Raw genomic sequence first — 19,413 nt, 5'->3', positions numbered from 1 at the left:
TCTTCATGAGAGCGTGTTTCCAAATCACCTCCACCACACTATGTACTGTATTGTAGGTTTGGTTTTTGGAAGCTTGGGTTCACGTGGTCTCAGGTTTAAATGAAATAACTAATTCAAGGTAGGCCAGTACTACTGAAGTCTGCAGAGTAGTTACGTTGTAGTTACTGTAAATGTTTATTCTGATCCAACACCTTTTTATGTGATTTCTCCTGAATGGACGATCCAACCAACAGAAAATCCCAGAGAACAAAGGTACCACATGTTATAGATATTTTTCAAATAAAACCTTGGTTGAACTACAGTGGGGTTTGCTGTATCACTGTCGGTGCTGATTCATTATATTACCTTCAGAGGTGAAACTAAATAATTATCAAGAGAGAAAAGAGAAGCAGATTTCAGTGTGGGCAAGAAAAAAGTAGCAAGCACAGGTTTTGGAAAACCCCACTTTGACACATAACCGCAAAGATATGTTAACCTCTCTCAACAGTGGCGGCTCCTGAAAAAATTCTCAGGGGGGGCAATTTTTCTGATGATTTAGGTGACCTACACACATTTTAAAAAAGATATGTCCAGCAACAACATGAAGACAGGGGCAGCATATAAGTCAATACCAGAAGCATTTATTGACTGATCTCAAAAGTGTTGGCTTACCAGGGTTGGTGGAGCCCTCAGTTTCATCTTTGCCTCGCAAAGCTAACTCAAACACTCCGCAAAACTTCACACACTGGATTAGCCGGCTGAGGATGTGGCGGTTCTTGCTAATGTCGTAGTAAATATATTTGTTATAGTGAATATGGAATATGATATGTTGAGTAAAATGTTGTGCTAAGATCTATTTAGGTCAGGAGCTGGTTATAAGTTCTGTTCCTATCCAATAACAATGGACAAAAGGGTCCTATCTTGTCAGCCTTGTCAGCAGGTGGCCAAGGACAACACCCACGCCATAGGCCTCTCAGTTCTTCCAACTCACGAGTTCTTGGTCTGAGGACACACACACACACACACACAAACACACACACACACACATCATCACTGTTAAACACACACACACACACACACACACACACACACACACACATCATCACTGTTAAACACACACACACACACACACACACAAAAATCCCCTCTCTTAGGCTGAACATTTGAAGACAGAGAACCCGACTCAGAGCCAATGCAACAGTGACAGTAGCCTGGAGGGGACCTCGCCCAACTCATCAGGACCAATCAGAAGATCAGAACTACTAGATTCAACCTACTTCATTTATTGCATAAAATGTCTGCACACAATGTTTCGGGGCTCTCTTCAGATAATAATAATAATAATAATAATAATAATAATATGCCATTTAGCAGACGCTTTTATCCAAAGCGACTTACAGTCATGCGTGCATAGATTTTTGTGTATGGGTGGTCCCGGGGATCGAACCCACTACCTTGGCGTTACAAGCGCCGTGCTCTACCAGCTGAGCTACAGAAAGTGGATACTCATGGATGCGCATCGCAATTGTAAAATGTCAACACAATTGGAGACACCACGTCATTTTTGGAGACATGTTATTGACAGTAAACTATTGTAGATGCGACTGCTAACTAAATAAAACATTTTAGCTGGCTAGCTAATCATCTTAGCTAAATGTGGGGCAAACAATTCAGTTATTTACCGTTAATTTGAGGGATTGGGGTGAAAGAAATCGAGTTACATAGTGATACTTTACGATATACTGTATTGACAATATCGCAATATTTTAGCGCTAGTTGGCTGTACCTGCACCAAAACACCATTATTGTTCCTTCATAGCTTGTTCTCAATCTTTTCACATTGGGAGCCAATTTGTTTTCAGCACTTTTATTTCCATGACTGATCAAAACTCGTTCTCATGGCTTTCTGATCCCTCTGCAACAGACATATGGTGCGCAATAAAATCACAGTATCGAATCGCAATACGTATAGAATCATGAGACTCGCAATGCATATATCTTATCGTGAGGTTCCTGGCAATTCCCAGCCCAAGTTCATTTGCCACAACAAATCTCTTCGCTAGCAAACGCGATGTCTTCTCCAAAACGGCAATGTGTCTCCAGCAATGTTTACTTTTTTGACGTTCTTCTATGGCATCTCCACTTTCCAAGCATATATGACCACATGTAATATTTTGGTAAGTGATGCAAATAGTGAACTATGTAGGGCCAGGATGTAAAATATATGTAGCTGCAGCAATTTCTCTTATCTGATATGGTAAGTAATGGGGCTTAATGTATAGCTCCCTAAGAGTTTGACGAACGGGTCCGTGCACGCGATTCCAGATATCTTTACCTCTGAATAAACTGCCTTTATTATACCATATCCACCCTGTCCAAAGTCTCTACTTGGTCTCAGTTCTCCAGTAAACTTGTGATTATCAACACTAACCTCATCGTTGTGGCGGCGGACAGCTAGCCTGTATCCCTCATCCAGTTGAGTGGCAATGTTCTTTTTTCGTTAGTACCAATTTTTGGAAAATCCTCGGGTGTAGGACTTTCCGCCTTTAGTAGAAACCTGTTGAATTATTAAATTTGGTCTGGGAGGTCCTAATTGTTTCGTTGCCAATTTATCTTGATTTGTTCGCAGACAAAAAGGAACTTCTTTCAAAGACACAATCGAGTTGCACTGAAGGCTAGCCATTTTTACAGTAGTAGTGAATTGATTGAGGCTGCTACCCGGTCTTTTCTTAGTTACGTTCATGGTTACGTTACGTATGACGAAAGCGCGTAAGTGCAAGCCCTCAGACACCCATAGAGATTGTATTGAAAGCTCTGAAATTTGAAAAAAAATGATTTTACATGGGAGTCTATGACAGACTTCGGGGCGATTTTCAACCTGACTGAAATCGCCCCAAAAGGGGGAGTGGCCATTTGAAGCACGACTTTAGCCTGATTGGACATTTAGTGGCAGATCAGACCAGACACGTCTAGATTACAACACTGATAACTACTGTTGCCGTGATATAATTGATTAGAAAAAAAATCCCTTCCTTTTCCCGTTTGGCAGTGCGTCGCCCATATCGCCCTATTGAACACACCGCCCCTGTCTCTCAATCTCATAAAACACAAACACACAAACACATGCACGCACGCACAAACACACACATACATACACAAACTGATGTACACATGCACGCAAGCACAAAAACACACGGCAACAAAATATTTGCCTCAAACAATCCACACACATCCACAAATGTAACCCAATCAACCCCCATACACATAACCAATATTCACACAGCCCACATGCAGATGAAAGCTGTCTTTAAGCATGTGCGTTTGTACCAGGAGCGTAGCTACTGTACACATCTAGTGTACAACCCATTCCCAACCACTCAGACCCAGACCTGACAACCTCCAGCAGCACTGCAGGCTAGGCCTCGCTGCTTCTTTGTGGTTTGTTTATAATTTTATAGCAAAAAGGGGTAGCATGGCAACATTGTTTAATAACAGTAAAACTGAAAAGAGCAAAAAATAAACAGAATTTCTGGCAGTTGCTTGAAATCAGTTATAAAAATAAACTTGTTAACCTGCCCATAACACTTGATTTTACACAAGCCATTTACAGTCCCTGAAGTAGCTACTTTTCCTTCTGTTTCTAGAGAGGAAAATACAGTGCTGTGGTTTTCCCTAAGCCCCATCCAAATATGTTTATTACAGAGAAAGAGACAGATGGAATTACAGATAAAGTAAATGAATAGATGGAGAGAGGGAGAGGGGCTGGAAGAGAGAAAGATTCCCTCCTTTTCCAAAGGCTGTCTGATAGACTAGCTACATTGCCACATCTCACCTTTTCTCCACAGAGAAGCTCCTGTGGTTCAGAACCACTCATATTCCACACATTCAGCAATCTAACTCACAACAACTTCAGTTACAAGCTACAGTACAGTAAACCTTAGAGCACATAGCAGTAACTTTGATTTATTTTCTGGCTCATACAGCTACATGATGTTTGATACTGAAAGCACATGGTACTTTATCATCATGCTCACAATCACCATCATGACCAGGCAATGTGCATACAGTGGGGGAAAAAAGTATTTAGTCAGCCACCAATTGTGCAAGTTCTCCCACTTAAAAAGATGAGAGAGGGCTGTAATTCTCATCATAGGTACACGTCAACTTGTGACACTCTGGCTCTGGGACTTTTGTATTTGAGCCAGGGTGTATTTTGTTTTGTTGGGTTTTGGTTTGGTTATGTTGGGCATTTGGGTTATTTCTAGGTTTGCATTTCTGGTGGTTGTATTTCTAGGTTGGTCGATGACTCCCAATCGGAGGTAACGAGTGTCAGCTGTCGGCTCGTTATCTCTGATTGGGAGCCATATTTATTCTGTATGTTTTCCTGTGGGTATTGTGGGTTTTTGTTCCTTGTTAGTCATTGTTACGTTGGACTTCACGATTCGTCTTTTGTTTTGGTACTTTATGTGAATAAAGTCAAGCATGTTCGCTCAACGCGCTGCGTATTGGTCCGCTTCCTCAGACGATCGTGACAGAAAAACCCACCGTAACAGGACCAAGCAGCGTGTCAAGCGGCAACAGGATTCATGGACGCCTATCAAGGATTCATGGACTTGGGAGGAGATTCTGGATGGAAAGGGTCCTTGGGCACAACCGGGAGAGTATCGCCGCCCTCGTGAAGAGCTGGAGGAAGCTAAAGCCGAGAGGAGGCGGTATGAGGAGGCAGCACGGAGTCAAGGCTGGAAGCCCGTGGGTACTACCCAAAAATTTCTTGGGGGGGGGCTAAAAGGGAGTGTGGCGAAGTCAGGTAGGAGACCTGCGCCTACTCCCTGGACTTACCGTGGAGAGCGAGAGTACGGGCAGACACCGTGTTACGCAGTAGAGCGCATGGTGTCTCCTGTACGCAGGCATAGCCCGGTTCGACACATTCCAGCTCCACGTATCGGCCGGGCTAGATTGAGCATTGAGCCGGATGTCATGAGGCCGGCCCAACGCATCAGGCCACCAGTGCGTCTTCTCGGTCCGGCGTACATGGCACCAGCCTTACGCATGGTGTTCCCGGTTCGCCCTCATAGGCCGGTGCGGGTTATTCCACCTCCCCGTACTGGTCGGGCGACGGGGAGCACCAACCCGGGTAAGGTTGGGCAGGCTCAGTGCTCAAGGGGGCCAGTAAGCCTGCACGGTCCGGTATTTCCGGCGCCACCTCCCCGCTCCAGCCCAGTACCACCAGTGCCTACACCACGCACTAGGCTTCCTGTAAGTCTGCAGAGCCCTGTGTCTCCTCCACGCACTAGCTGTATGGTGCGTGTCTCCAGCCTTTTCCCACCAGTGCCTACACCACGCACCAAGTCTCCTGTGTGTCCCCCGAGTCCTGTGCGTCCTGTTGCTGCTCTCCGCACTAGGCGTTATGAGAGTCCCCAGGGTCCAGCATGCCCTGTTCCGGCTCTCCGCACTAGCCCTTATGTGCGTCCCCAGGGTCCAGCATACCCTGTTGCTTCTCCCCGCACTAGCCCTGAGATGCGTGTCCTCAGCCCGGTACCTCCAGTTCCGGCACCACGCACCAGGCCTACGGTGCGCCTCAGACGGCCAGAGTCTGCCGTCTGCCCAACGGGGCCTGAACTGCCCGTCTGCCCAAAGGCGCTTAAGCCGCCCGTCTGCCATGAGCCGGAGCCGTCCGCCAGACCGGAGCCGCTAGAGCCTTCCTCCAGACAGGATCAGCCAGAGCCTTCCGCCAGACAGGATCAGCCAGAGCCTTCCTCCAGACAGGATCGGTCAGAGCCTTCCGCCAGCCATGAGCAGCCAGATCCGTCAGCCGGCCATGAGCAGCCAGATCCGTCAGCCAGCCATGAGCAGCCAGATCCGTCGGCCAGCCATGAGCAGCCAGATCCGTCGGCCAGCCATGAGCAGCCAGATCCGTCAGCCAGCCATGAGCAGCCAGATCCGTCGGCCAGCCATGAGCAGCCAGATCCGTCGGCCAGCCATGAGCAGCCAGATCCGTCAGCCAGCCATGGGCAGCCAGATCCGTCAGCCAGCCATGAGCAGCCAGATCCTTCAGCCAGCCATGAGCCGTCCAGCCAGGATCCGCCAGAGCCGTCCAGCCAGGACCCGCCAGAGCCAGCCAGCCAGGATCCGCCAGTGAGTCCGGTGCTGTCCCTTAGCCCGGTGCTGCCCCTTATCCTGGTGCTGCCCCTTAGTCCGGTGCTGCCCCTTAGTCCGGTGCTGCCCGTTAGTCCGGTGCCGCCCCTTAATCCAGTGGGGTTTAGTTGGGGGGTGGTCATGTGGAGGAGGCTACGGAGGCGGATAGTGACTAAGGTGGGGTGGGGACCACGACCAGGGCCAGAACCGCCACCGTGGACAGACGCCCACCCAGACCCTCCCCTAGACTGTATGCTGGTGCGCCCGGAGTGCGCACCTTTAGGGGGGGGTACTGTGACACTCTGGCTCTGGGACTTTTGTATTTGAGCCAGGGTGTATTTTGTTTTGTTGGGTTTTGGTTTGGTTATGTTGGGCATTTGGGTTATTTCTAGGTTTGCATTTCTGGTGGTTGTATTTCTAGGTTGGTCGATGACTCCCAATCGGAGGTAACGAGTGTCAGCTGTCGGCTCGTTATCTCTGATTGGGAGCCATATTTATTCTGTATGTTTTCCTGTGGGTATTGTGGGTTTTTGTTCCTTGTTAGTCATTGTTACGTTGGACTTCACGATTCGTCTTTTGTTTTGGTACTTTATGTGAATAAAGTCAAGCATGTTCGCTCAACGCGCTGCGTATTGGTCCGCTTCCTCAGACGATCGTGACACAACTATGACAGACAAATTGAGATTTTTTTTCTCCAGAAAATCACATTGTAGGATTTTTTATGAATTTATTTATAAATTATGGTGGAAAATAAGTATTTGGTCACCTACAAACAAGCAAGATTTCTGGCTCTCACAGACCTGTAACTTCTTCTTTAAGAGGCTCCTCTGTCCTCCACTCGTTACCTGTATTAATGGCACCTGTTTGAACTTGTTATCCGTATAAAAGACACCTGTCCACAACCTCAAACAGTCACACTCCAAACTCCACTATGGCTAAGACCAAAGAGCTGTCAAAGGACACCAGAAACAAAATTGTAGACCTGCACCAGGCTGGGAAGACTGAATCTGCAATAGGTAAGCAGCTTGGTTTTAAGAAATCAACTGTGGGAGCAATTATTAGGAAATGGAAGACATACAAGACCACTGATAATCTCCCTCGATCTAGGGCCCCACGCAAGATCTCAGCCCGTGGGGTCAAAATGATCACAAGAACGGTGAGCAAAAATTCCAGAACCACACGGGGGGACCTAGTGAATGACCTGCAGAGAGCTGGGACCAAAGTAACAAAGCCTACCATCAGTAACACACTACGCCGCCAGGGACTCAAATCCTGCAGTGGGAGAACTTGGTGGTACAATTGGTGGCTGACTAAATACTTTTTTTCCCCACTGTATATACAGTGCAGTACAGTACATAGCCCCTCACCAGTTCAATGGAGGTTTGATCTAACATACACCATGGATTACAACAGTAAATGACAACTGTCTTTGCTGGGTTCATTGGGCATGAGCTGAGCTCCATCCAGTTGTTGGCAGCCTGTGTTACAGTTGAACCAGCCTGGGCTAAGGCTGTACCTGAGTCGGGGATCAGGCATAGCATGCAGGTGAGCGGGCTGAGGGAGGGGGGCATCCAGCAGGCTCACCTGTACACCAGCAGACAGGTGTGCCTGCAGCCAAGGCCAGCTCTACCTGTACCTATAGCTCCTCAACACCCATCAGCCGACACAGATTCCTCTATCCACCCCAATAGGGGTGACTGTCTCCAAGGGCCCAGGCAGGCAGAGAAAACAACATTTCAGCACCATGCGTATTTCCTGGCCCCTGCTAACGTAGACCCCCATGGATAACACATTCCAGTGATCAAGGCAGCCGTGAGAGCACCCCCCCCCCTCCCCCCTCCACACACACACCCCCACACCCCAATCACAACCTCCCCACGCGCACTCAGGCGCATCGCCGAAATTCAAACCCAACGACCCTCACAGGCAACACTCCAGTTCCTGGAGAGACTAGAGGCAGAACATCTCATCCTGAAAGATGTAATTTGTCCTCAGAGTGAGATGAGTGTGAGGGCTGCAAGCACCGTGTAGACAGGGATGGAGGTACATATGGTACAGACAGGAGTTGAAGTTAGGAGCAAGTCCAGTACTGTTACCTGAACTGTAATAGATTCTATTGATTCTATCGAATTAATTGATTCCACTTTATTCTAATAGATTCTATTGATTCTATTCTATTCTAATAGATTATATTGACTATTGTTTCAAGCAGAGAGGATCCTTCCACTGTGGGCCTCATTTTCACAAAACAAAGAGAGGCCTTAGGGTTGACGACTATAATACTCCCAATATCTGTTATGAAATTTCAAAACCCTTTGATCGATTCAGAATTGCAACTGTTGCATACCAAACTCACATGCCAGCTATTTGAACAAACATATGATATGAAGCATAAGGACTGATGAGGCTTAATGATTTGAAGAAAATATCTACTTATTCCACACACAAGAAACCCTGACTGAAATAAGACCCTGGCTATAGTATACATTCCAATTTGCTTTGTTAAAAAGCATTAGCACTTCTCCTCTTGAGTCCCCTGACGGACTGGAAAAGGAAATGTGTTGTGGATGGTGTAACCGCCACCCTGGTTGCCCACTTGGCACCTCAGAGTCATTATACAAGGGCTGGGTCATTATGAACCCGGCCGGAGGTTCGTCTTGTTAACGAACCCAGAGCTGAGAAGCATGGACCAAACTGAAAGTTTACCCACTTTTTCCTCTCTCTGAATCCCTCTCTCTCTTCATTGCTCTCTCTCCCATCTCTTTCTCTCTCAATATCTCTCACTTTCTCTCTTAATCTCTCTCTCCATTTCTCTCCTAATCTCTCTTTCCACATCACTCTGTCCCTTCTCTCCCCCATTCTTATCTCTCTCCATTTCTCTCCTTATCTCGCTCTTTCTACATCACTCCCTTCCATCTCTCCCCCTATCCTTATCTCTCTCTTTCTACATCACTCCCTTCCATCTCTCCCCCTATCCTTATCTCACTCTTTCTACATCACTCCCTTCCATCTCTCCCCCTATCCTTATCTCTCTCTTTCTACATCACTCCCTTCCTTCTCTCCCCACTATCCTTATCTCTCTCTTTCTACATCACTCTCTCCCCATTTTCTCTTTCTCTCTCCAACCCCATCCCTAGCTGAGCTCACCCTCCACTTCACTCTGGTTCTGCTCTCAGTTGCTCTGTTCATGACAATTTCTTTGTAGAAACCTGTCAAATAAAGTGACTACCCAATTAACACATTGCATGCAAATTACCAGACAGGAATGAATGCAGTCTTTAATAGGGTGAGCATAGGGGCCATTGAATGATCTTTCCACTGTCTCATCTTCCATATGCAGGGGCTACAGTTGTATAATGGCAGTGATTAGCTTTTTAATAGTTGTGTAATTACATATTGTTGAGGTTGAACCAGGTTAACAAACTGATTTTTCCCTATAGTAGACCCTATTTCCTTATGGGCCCTGTTTACAGCATACTATAACGGATATAGGGTGCCAGTTGGGATGCACCCTAGGCCTTGATAAGAATAAAAGGCACTGAGGGAAGGGGGGTGTGGGGCATGAGTTTGGTGACAGGGCGGTCAGTGCCCTCTTCTACTTCCAGGTCACTGACCCGCTCCACGTCCAGGCGTGTATATTTAACAGCATGGCGTGTGTTCAACTGACTTTTCTCAGAAGCAACTCATCTAGGCTATCCACGATACAACAGGATATGTGGGTTAGTGTATCCTTTACTCAAGGCTGTCACCTAGTGGTTTCTTTTTTAAAAGAATAGACAGTTCTCATTTACTCATTTACTAGTAGGTTAGACAGATAGTTTGAGAGCTGTAGCCTGTCCTTGATGTTGAGGCAGTAGCCTCCAGTGGTTTTAGTTTCACACAGCTGTATAAAGACAAGCCATGGTCTCCTGCAGTGATTTATGGCTCCACAAATCTTTTTTTTGTGGCTCCACAGCTGACTGCCAGAGGAGGGTAGAGGAAGGGGGGGCCAGGTCGAGGTGGGGTGGAGGGGGCATTGGGGTGACCTGGGGGCAGAAGGTAGAGGTGTGTGTGCTGCTAACTCCTCTGGCTTGGGACAGGTGCACTACACCTGCACCACATATGCTCAATCAAACCCATTCCAACATGCGCAATGAAAATACATTCACTGGCCAAAAATATAGTGTCATTGTATGTGTGTTTGTGAGTGTTCGATGCCTTGTGTTACAGCCAACCCAACACCTCTCTCTCTCCCCCAACACATGTCATCAGTCAACAACAAACAGATGTGGGACAATCTATCTGACCAGGCTAGAGACATCACCATGATGAATGTCTTCTTCTCCCTGGACCTGGACCCTAAATCTCTGGGGGGGGGGGGGGGGGGGGGGGGGGGTGATGACACTCCTCCTCCTACTTCTCTACCTCCTCCTACTTCTCTCGCCTGCTGGCTAATGATGCTAATCACGGTCTGGTTACCTAGCCTGACTCAGCAGTTTGGAGGGCACTTTCACACGCTGGAGAAAGTAATCAGGAGTAAGCAGTGTTCTGGAACAGCGGGCCTGGTAGGGCGGCTAGCTCCCATCCCCTCCCCAGGCTAGCAGTCAGATCTCCAGGAACTAGGGATGCAGAGGAGATGCCATGACTGATTTGATGGCATGGAAGCTAGACATTCTGGTCTCACAGGGTAGCAGCTTATGTGACTTTTAATGGTAGTACCTTTGACCTTTAAGTGTTGTCTGCCACTCCAACAATATCTCCATAAGGTTAGATAGACAATCCCTCAGTATCCTGCAAATTATCACATTTTAAAGGACTCAGTGGCAGACAGTACAGATATTGAATCACCACAACCAACACAATCATCTATTAACAAAAACAATGTGCACAACAATTATATGACTGTATGCAAGAAGAGTGAAGACACAAAATTCCCTTCTGGTCTAAATCCACTGTAGGGTCGTTCCATGTCATTTCAGCAAGACATGACACGCACAATAGTTTCTGTAGTTAGAAACACAAGTTAAGCATTCCAGAAACATTATTTTGTTGAAATATAATTTGATCTCTGAGAAATTAAGCTAATTGATTGCACCCAAATTGGCAATTTTTATTTATAGGATTCATATAATATTCAATAATTACAAGTATTATGGAGCTGCAGGTCAGAGTATTGCATTTTGGTTTTCTTAACCTGTTAGCAGTCTATGGATCAGGTATGACAGAAACTTTGTTTTTGTTTACCTGGCCACTGTTTCAAATGCAATCTTATTAGCATTTGTGGCACAAATTCAATGCAAGTCAATGGTACCTATATTAGCATCTTCGTGCTCTTTAAAACATAATCACCTAATAGCAGAAACAGCACCATCTAGTGGTCAAAACCTGGCAATATCAGGATGTAGAATGGAACATAAACCCAACAATGTCAATTACTAATCTCTCTGAACAGGGGAAAAAAAATCACCAAATTCCCTGAAAATGGGGATCTTTAATATATACAAATACAAAAATACATTACATAGGATGAAGAAACAATACTCCGTGTTGCAGCGCCAAACTACTTGTCAAACAAAGAGAACTGATAGTACAGTTGAAGTCGGAAGTTTACATACACTTAGGTTGGAGTCATTAAAACTAGTTTTTCAACCACTCCACAAGTTTCTTGTTAACAAACTATAGTTTTGGCAAGTCGGTTAGGACATCTACTTTGTGCATGACACAAGTAATTTTTCCAACAATTGTTTACAGACAGATTATTTCACTTATAATTCACTGTATCACAATTCCAGTGGGTCAGATGTTTACATACATTAAGTTGACTGTGCCTTTAAACAGCTTGGAAAATTCCTGAAAATTATGTCATGGCTTTAGAAGCTTCTGATAGGCTAATTGACATCATTTGAGTCAATTGGAGGTGTACCTGTGGATGTATTTCAAGGCCTACCTTCAAACGCAGTGCCTCTTTGCTTGACATCATGGGAAAATCTAAATAAATCAGCCAAGACCTCAGAAAAAAATGGTAGACCTCCACAAGTCTGGTTCATCCTTGGGAGCAATTTCCAAATGCCTTGAGGTACCACATTCATCTGTACAAACAATAGTTCCAAGTATAAACACCATGGGACCACGCAGCCGTCATACAACTCAGGAAGGAGACGCGTTCTGTCTCCTAGAGATGTACGTACTTTGGTGCTAAAAGTGCAAATGAATCCCAGAACAACAGCAAAGTACCTTGTGAAGATGCTGGAGGAAACAGGTACAAAAGTATATCCACAGTAAAACGAGTCCTATATCGACATAACCTGAAAGGCCGCTCAGCAAGGAAGAAGCCACTGCTCCAAAACTGCCATAAAAAAGCCAGACTACGGTTTGCAACTGCACATGGGGACAAAGATCGTACTTTTTGGAGAAATGTCCTCTGGTCTGATGAAACAAAAATAGAACTGTTTGGCCATAATGTCCATCGTTATGTTTGGAGGAAAAAGGGGGTTGCTTGGAACACCATCCCTACCGTGAAGCAAGGGGGTAGCAGCCTCATGCTGTGGGGGTACTTTGCTGCAGGAGGTACTGGTGCACTTCACAAAATAGATGGCATCATGAGGAAGGAAAATTATGTGGATATATTGAAGCAACATCTCAAGACATCAGTCAGGAAGTTAAAGCTTGGTCGCAAATGGTCTTCCAAATGGACAATGACCCCAAGCATACTTCCAAAGTTGTGGCAAAATGGCTTAAGGACAACAAAGTCAAGGTATTGGAGTGGCCATCACAAAGCCCTGACCTCAATCCTATAGAAAATGTGTGGGCAGAACTGAAAAAGCATGTGCGAGCAAGGAGGCCTACAAACCTGACTCAGTTAAACCAGCTCTGTCAGGAGGAATGGGCCAAAATTCACCCAACTTATTGTGGGAACAATTTAAAGGCAATGCTACCAAATACTAATTGAGTGTATGTAAACTTCTGACCCACTGGGAATGTGATGAAAGAAATAAAAGCTGAAATAAATCATTCTCTCTACTATTATTCTAACATATCACAATCTTAAAATAAAGTGGTGATCCTAACTGACCTAAGACAGGGAATTTGTACTAGGATTAAATGTTAGGAATTGTGAAAAACTGAGCTTAAATGTATTTGGTTAAGGTGTATGTAAACTTCCGACTTCAACTGTATATACAGTGGGGAGAACAAGTATTTGATACACTGCCGATTTTGCAGGTTTTCCTACTTACAAAGCATGTAGAGGTCTGTAATTTTTACCATAGGTACACTTCAACTGTGAGAGACGGAATCTAAAACAACAATCCAGAAAATCACATTGTATGATTTTTAAGTAATTAATTTGCATTTTATTGCATGACATAAGTATTTGATACATCAGAAAAGCAGAACTTAATATTTGGTACAGAAACCTTTGTTTGCAATTATAGAGATCATACGTTTCCTGTAGGTCTTGACCAGGTTTGCACACACTGCAGCAGGGATTTTGGCCCACTCCTCCATACAGACCTACTCCAGATCCTTCAGGTTTCGGGGCTGTCGCTGGGCAATACGGACTTTCAGCTCCCTCCAAAGATTTTCTATTGGGTTCAGGTCTGGAGACTGGCTAGGCCACTCCAGGTCCTTGAGATGCTTCTTACGGAGCCACTCCGTAGTTGCCCTGGCTGTGTGTTTCGGGTCGTTGTCATGCTAGAAAACCCAGCCACGACCCATCTTCAATGCTCTTACTGAGGGTAGGAGGTTGTTGGCCAAGATCTCGCGATACATGGCCCCATCCATCCTCCCCTCAATACGGTGCAGTCGTCCTGTCCCCTTTGCAGAAAAGCATCCCCAAAGAATGATGTTTCCACCTCCATGCTTCACGGTTGGGATGGTGTTCTTGGGGTTGTACTCATCCTTCTTCTTCCTCCAAACACGGCGAGGGGAGTTTAGACGAAAAAGCTCTATTTTTGTCTCATCAGACCACATGACCTTCTCCCATTCCTCCTCTGGATCATCCAGATGGTCATTGGCAAACTTCAGACGGGCCTGGACATGCGCTGGCTTGAGCAGGGGGACCTTGCGTGCGCTGCAGGATTTTAATCCATGACGGCATAGTGTGTTACTAATGGTTTTCTTTGAGACTGTGGTCCCAGCTCTCTTCAGGTCATTGACCAGGTCCTGCATTTTATTGCATGACATAAGTATTTGATCACCTACCAACCAGTAAGAATTCCGGCTCTCACAGACCTGTTAGTTTTTGTTTAAGAAGCCCTCCTGTTCTCCACTCATTACCTGTATTAACTGCACCTGTTTGAACTCGTTACCTGTATAAAAGACACCTGTCCACACACTCAATCAAACAGACTCCAACCTCTCCACAATGGCCAAGACCAGAGAGCTGTGTAAGGACATCAGTGATAAAATTGTAGACCTGCACAAGGCTGGGATGGGCGGATGGGCTACAGGACAATAGGCAAGCAGCTTGGTGAGAAGGCAACAACTGTTGGCGCAATTATTAGAAAATGGAAGAAGTTCAAGATGACGGTCAATCACCCTCGGTCTGGGGCTCCATGCAAGATCTCACCTCGTGGGGCATCAATGATCATGAGGAAGGTGAGGGATCAGCCCAGAACTACACGCCAGGACCTGGTGTCGTGTTTGGAGGAAGAAGAAGGATGAGTACAACCCCAAGAACACCATCCCAACCGTGAAGCATGGAGGTGGAAACATCATTCTTTGGGGATGCTTTTCTGCAAAGGGGACAGGACGACTGCACCGTATTGAGGGGAGGATGGATGGGGCCATGTATCGCGAGATCTTGGCCAACAACCTCCTACCCTCAGTAAGAGCATTGAAGATGGGTCGTGACTGGGTCTTCCAGCATGACAACGACCCGAAACACACAGCCAGGGCAACTAAGGAGTGGCTCCGTAAGAAGCATCTCAAGGACCTGGAGTGGCCTAGCCAGTCTCCAGACCTGAACCCAATAGAAAATCTTTGGAGGGAGCTGAAAGTCCGTATTGCCCAGCGACAGCCCCGAAACCTGAAGGATCTGGAGAAGGTCTGTATGGAGGAGTGGGCCAAAATCCCTGCTGCAGTGTGTGCAAACCTGGTCAAGACCTACAGGAAACGTATGATCTCTATAATTGCAAACAAAGGTTTCTGTACCAAATATTAAGTTCTGCTTTTCTGATGTATCAAATACTTATGTCATGCAATAAAATGCAAATTAATTACTTAAAAATCATACAATGTGATTTTCTGGATTGTTGTTTTAGATTCCGTCTCTCACAGTTGAAGTGTACCTATGATAAAAATTACAGACCTCTACATGCTTTGTAAGTAGGAAAACCTGCAAAATCGGCAGTGTATCAAATACTTGTTCTCCCCACTGTACCCGTTGTTGGGGTGGGATGGCGTGGGTTGTGGGGGGTCCGTGGGTGGCATTTGACCATTTCTTTGGATTCCTCATGTCTAACTCATTGTTAGAAAAAAGTCTGGTCCAAATCGGATGTTAGGTACTATATTTATTGAAAATTATATGAACCATACAAATAAAAATGGCCAATTTGGGTGCAATCAGTTAGCTTAATTTCAAATTATATTTCAACAAAATAATGTTGAAGGAACGATAATCTTATCCATTTCTAACAACAGAAACGATTCTGATATGGTGTGTGTTGAAATCCTATTTTCTGTGCTTTTTGAGGTGGAACAACCCTGTATCTACTTGTGTCTGGACAGCATTAGAGAGAGAGAGTGAGAGTGAGAGCGAGAGTGTGTGTGTACACTACACGTCTGAAGGAAGAAGGAACCCCCTCCTAATTATAGTCTCCAGCCACACACTGGAAGTTTCTGAGTAAACTTTTTCTCACTACATGGTGGCAACACTCCATGGAGAGACCAGTAAAAATAACAAGCCAGAAGAGCTCTTCTGTTTCTTCATAGGAATTGTTTGTTTACACGTGATGAAGGGGTGAGGAGGAGGTTGGTGGGATAGAGGGAAGATGGAAGGTCTGTGTGTCGTGTGGTAGGGTAGAGTTTCCCCTGATGGGCCAAGGCATGTTGGGAAATCTAAATGATATGCACCACAAACGATGCAAACAACGATCGTGTGATCATGTTTTTGCCCTTTTTCCTCTGGGGAAATTGGGGGGAATTATACATTTTATGGGCACAGCTGAACCCCGCTGATAAACAGGTTGAGGAGTAAAGTATATAAATGGTCTCTAAGCAGGCTTTGGAGATAAAAAATGACCCAGCCACATGTAAACACAGAAAGCTGCTGACTAACTGCAGTGGGGTAGAAAGGTGGGGGCGCCCTGTTATTTGGTCTGGGCCTGGGCTGACTGAGAGTGCCTCACTCATCTAAACATGTCCTCTTTTGTCTGGGTATACCAACCAACCATCCCACCAACCAGGGCTGTATTTTTTGCCACCATCTCTATCACATAAACAAGTGCTCATCACCTTCCTCCTTCCATCCAAAATAGCCCTGCTGTGAAATGGAGACGTGTTGCTGTTATTGTTTTTGCTCTTTACTAGTTTAAAGGGCTGTTCGTGGGCACCCTATTTAAACAACACACCTCATTTAAAAACACAGGGAAGGAGTTCACTGACTGATTATTACATACTTTCATTTCCGAGTATAAAGAAACACTTCAATCTGAGGAGTTTTCCTAAGTCTTCAAGTGTCTCATTAAAACTTCAACTGACTTCAATACAGTCTCATTGGGTTCATAGCTCTAGTAAATGTGTATTTTACTGGGTTGACAGGCATCATACTCATAACCAATGAAATGTCTCGTTCCCTGGAGTGAACTTCCTGTTGCACTTCCGCTGTGTAAACACTAAAATGTAATGATGTATCAGGTGAATGTTTTACAACTGGGCCTTTTATATGGATTCTACCACCATTAGAGGTACTCGGGCACATAGCATGACAACAGTGCTATAGTACAAATCAACACATCATTGAAAAACATAAAATAAACAAGCATGACCCTCTGTCACCTTGGAAACAGATTAACAACAGGTTTCCTACTGGACTAGAGGTTGGTCAGTGGACTGATGCTGCCCTCAAAATGCCACTCTCAGGGCTCCAGATTAATGTTATTTCAGCCCAACACACTGACAGGCCCTGTCCAGAAACAACCCCTAGTCCCTAGACACTTGGCCTCCACCTTACCACCAGCACTGAGAGAGCACAGCCTCTCAGGTCATGGGTTTATTCATCTCTCTCAGTTCAAAGGTCACAGTTCACCAACAGACAGGGTAATAGTATTATATCTTTATTACAGGAAGGTGCCAACCAAGCCCCTGCACAAAATAAGATCCCTGATTGATTTATGGTATAGTAATAACAGGGTTCATACCCAGGAGGTTGGTGGCACCTTAATTGGGGAGGATGGGCTCATGGTAATGGCTGGAGCGGAATAGGTGGAATGGTATCAAAAACATCAAACACATGGTTTACATGTGTTTGATGCCGTTCCATTTGCGCCGTTCAGGTCACTATTATGAGCTGTCCTCCCCTCAGCAGCCTCCTGTGGTTCATACTCATTTTGACAGGAATTTCATGACTTTTCCATGACTTTTAACCAAACTTGTCTCGAACGGTGTCTCTATGTACATATTGTATAAAAAAGTAAGCGTAATGTGGTATTGACACTGGGAGGCTGCTCTCTGATCCCATTTACCATCTCCTGTAGTTGTGCAAGGCACTTAACCCCCACAAAGTAAAATACCTGTTAGGCAACTGCATAAAACACATGTGGTCAACCCTCAGTCTGGAGTGTGCAGGCATTTGATCAAGCCCTGTTCAAACACATCAGAGCCAGTTTATCAAGATCCGGTTGAGCAGCTAATTTCTAAAACGTGGTTTGTTAGAGGGGGACTGGAATAAAAGCCTTTTGAAATAATTCACTAATTTAATATATCAAAGAGCAAATGGCTATGATAGGCTACAAATATTTTTATTCAGCTGATGCAAGTCCACAAATTTTCTTCAGGAAAGTACCTTTTCTAGTTTAGTCATATTTATATTACTACCTTAGAAGTGTTTACTTTGTAGGCTGACTAGCAGGGGCCGACATTTGCCCGAAATGCCAGATGGGCTGGTCCATTTTTAGCTTACTGGGCCTGCCTAACTTTTGTTTTTTTCTCCAAAAAATTGTCATTATCTGACTAATAATGGGGGCCTCAAGGGGGAAAAAAATGGGCCAGTGTGGGGGCCTCATGGAAAAAAATTGCCCGATGTGTTACCAATGCAAGGGACGATTTCTGGTCCCAGTCTGCCCCTGCTGACTAGCATCTATTGAGTTGCAATGTCCCATACACTGAATGCCCAAATCAACTGGAAGTATCTACAAAACAAGTTTTGAAGCCACATAATCCAAAAGAAAGGCTACATCTAATATATTTTTCTAAAATTACTGTTCGCGATTCACAAATAATAATTTGGATTTACATTTGGTTGCATTGAACATGCAGGTGATACGCGCAAATACAGACGCGCTAAAGTGTCATTACGATCCTGGCTGATATTTATTTTTTATTGATAAAATATCTAAAAACTGTGCCTAAATAAATTACATTAACAGAAATTATGAAATACATTTCCATGACTTTTCAAAAACTTTTCCAGGCCTGGAAAACACCATTTAAAAATTCCATGACTTTTCATTACCATGTTTTGATGGTTGCTTAACCCTTTGAAAGAGGTCAATCAGATTTGACAAATTAGCCTGGTGGAACCAGCCTGATCGCTGAGGCTAGGTAAAATTAACCTAATCTAAAGCTATTCCTCCCTTTTTCAGCTGTGACGGAGTCTAGATTTCTGACAGAAACTACAGACAGTTAGGTTGCTTCTCACTCTATCCATATTGGCGAAGGTAGACTGGTATGACACAGGCTGCGTCCCAAATGGCATCCTATTTCCTATATAGACGCCCATAGGGCTCTGGTCAAAAGTAGAGCACTATACAGTATAGGACGTACCCACAGTCCTCAAAAGCACGCCCCCCCCACCCCACCACCACCCCCTCCACTAAAGTTATTTCCTTCAGTCACACAAACATCACTTCACACAACACCCCTGAGGTTTGGACCATGCAGGGTGGCCAAGATGATGGCATCACTTCTCAGAGCTAGATAAACAACACCTTCACCAAAAGAACACAGTTGAGCAGGTCCCAGATTCTGCCAGTGATGGCAAAACAACAAACGAACCATGGCTAGCACTTCAGAAACTGTTATTCTGAGTGTCTTCACAATAAGGAACCGTTAGTTTCTTATAATGTCTGGATATAAAAGCTTGAGAAATGACTTGTGTGA

This window comes from Coregonus lavaretus, assembly GCF_964263955.1.
Source record: "Coregonus lavaretus genome assembly, chromosome: 3".
In the NCBI taxonomy this organism is placed as follows: domain Eukaryota; kingdom Metazoa; phylum Chordata; class Actinopteri; order Salmoniformes; family Salmonidae; genus Coregonus; species Coregonus lavaretus.
This window is presented reverse-complemented; position numbering follows the sequence as displayed.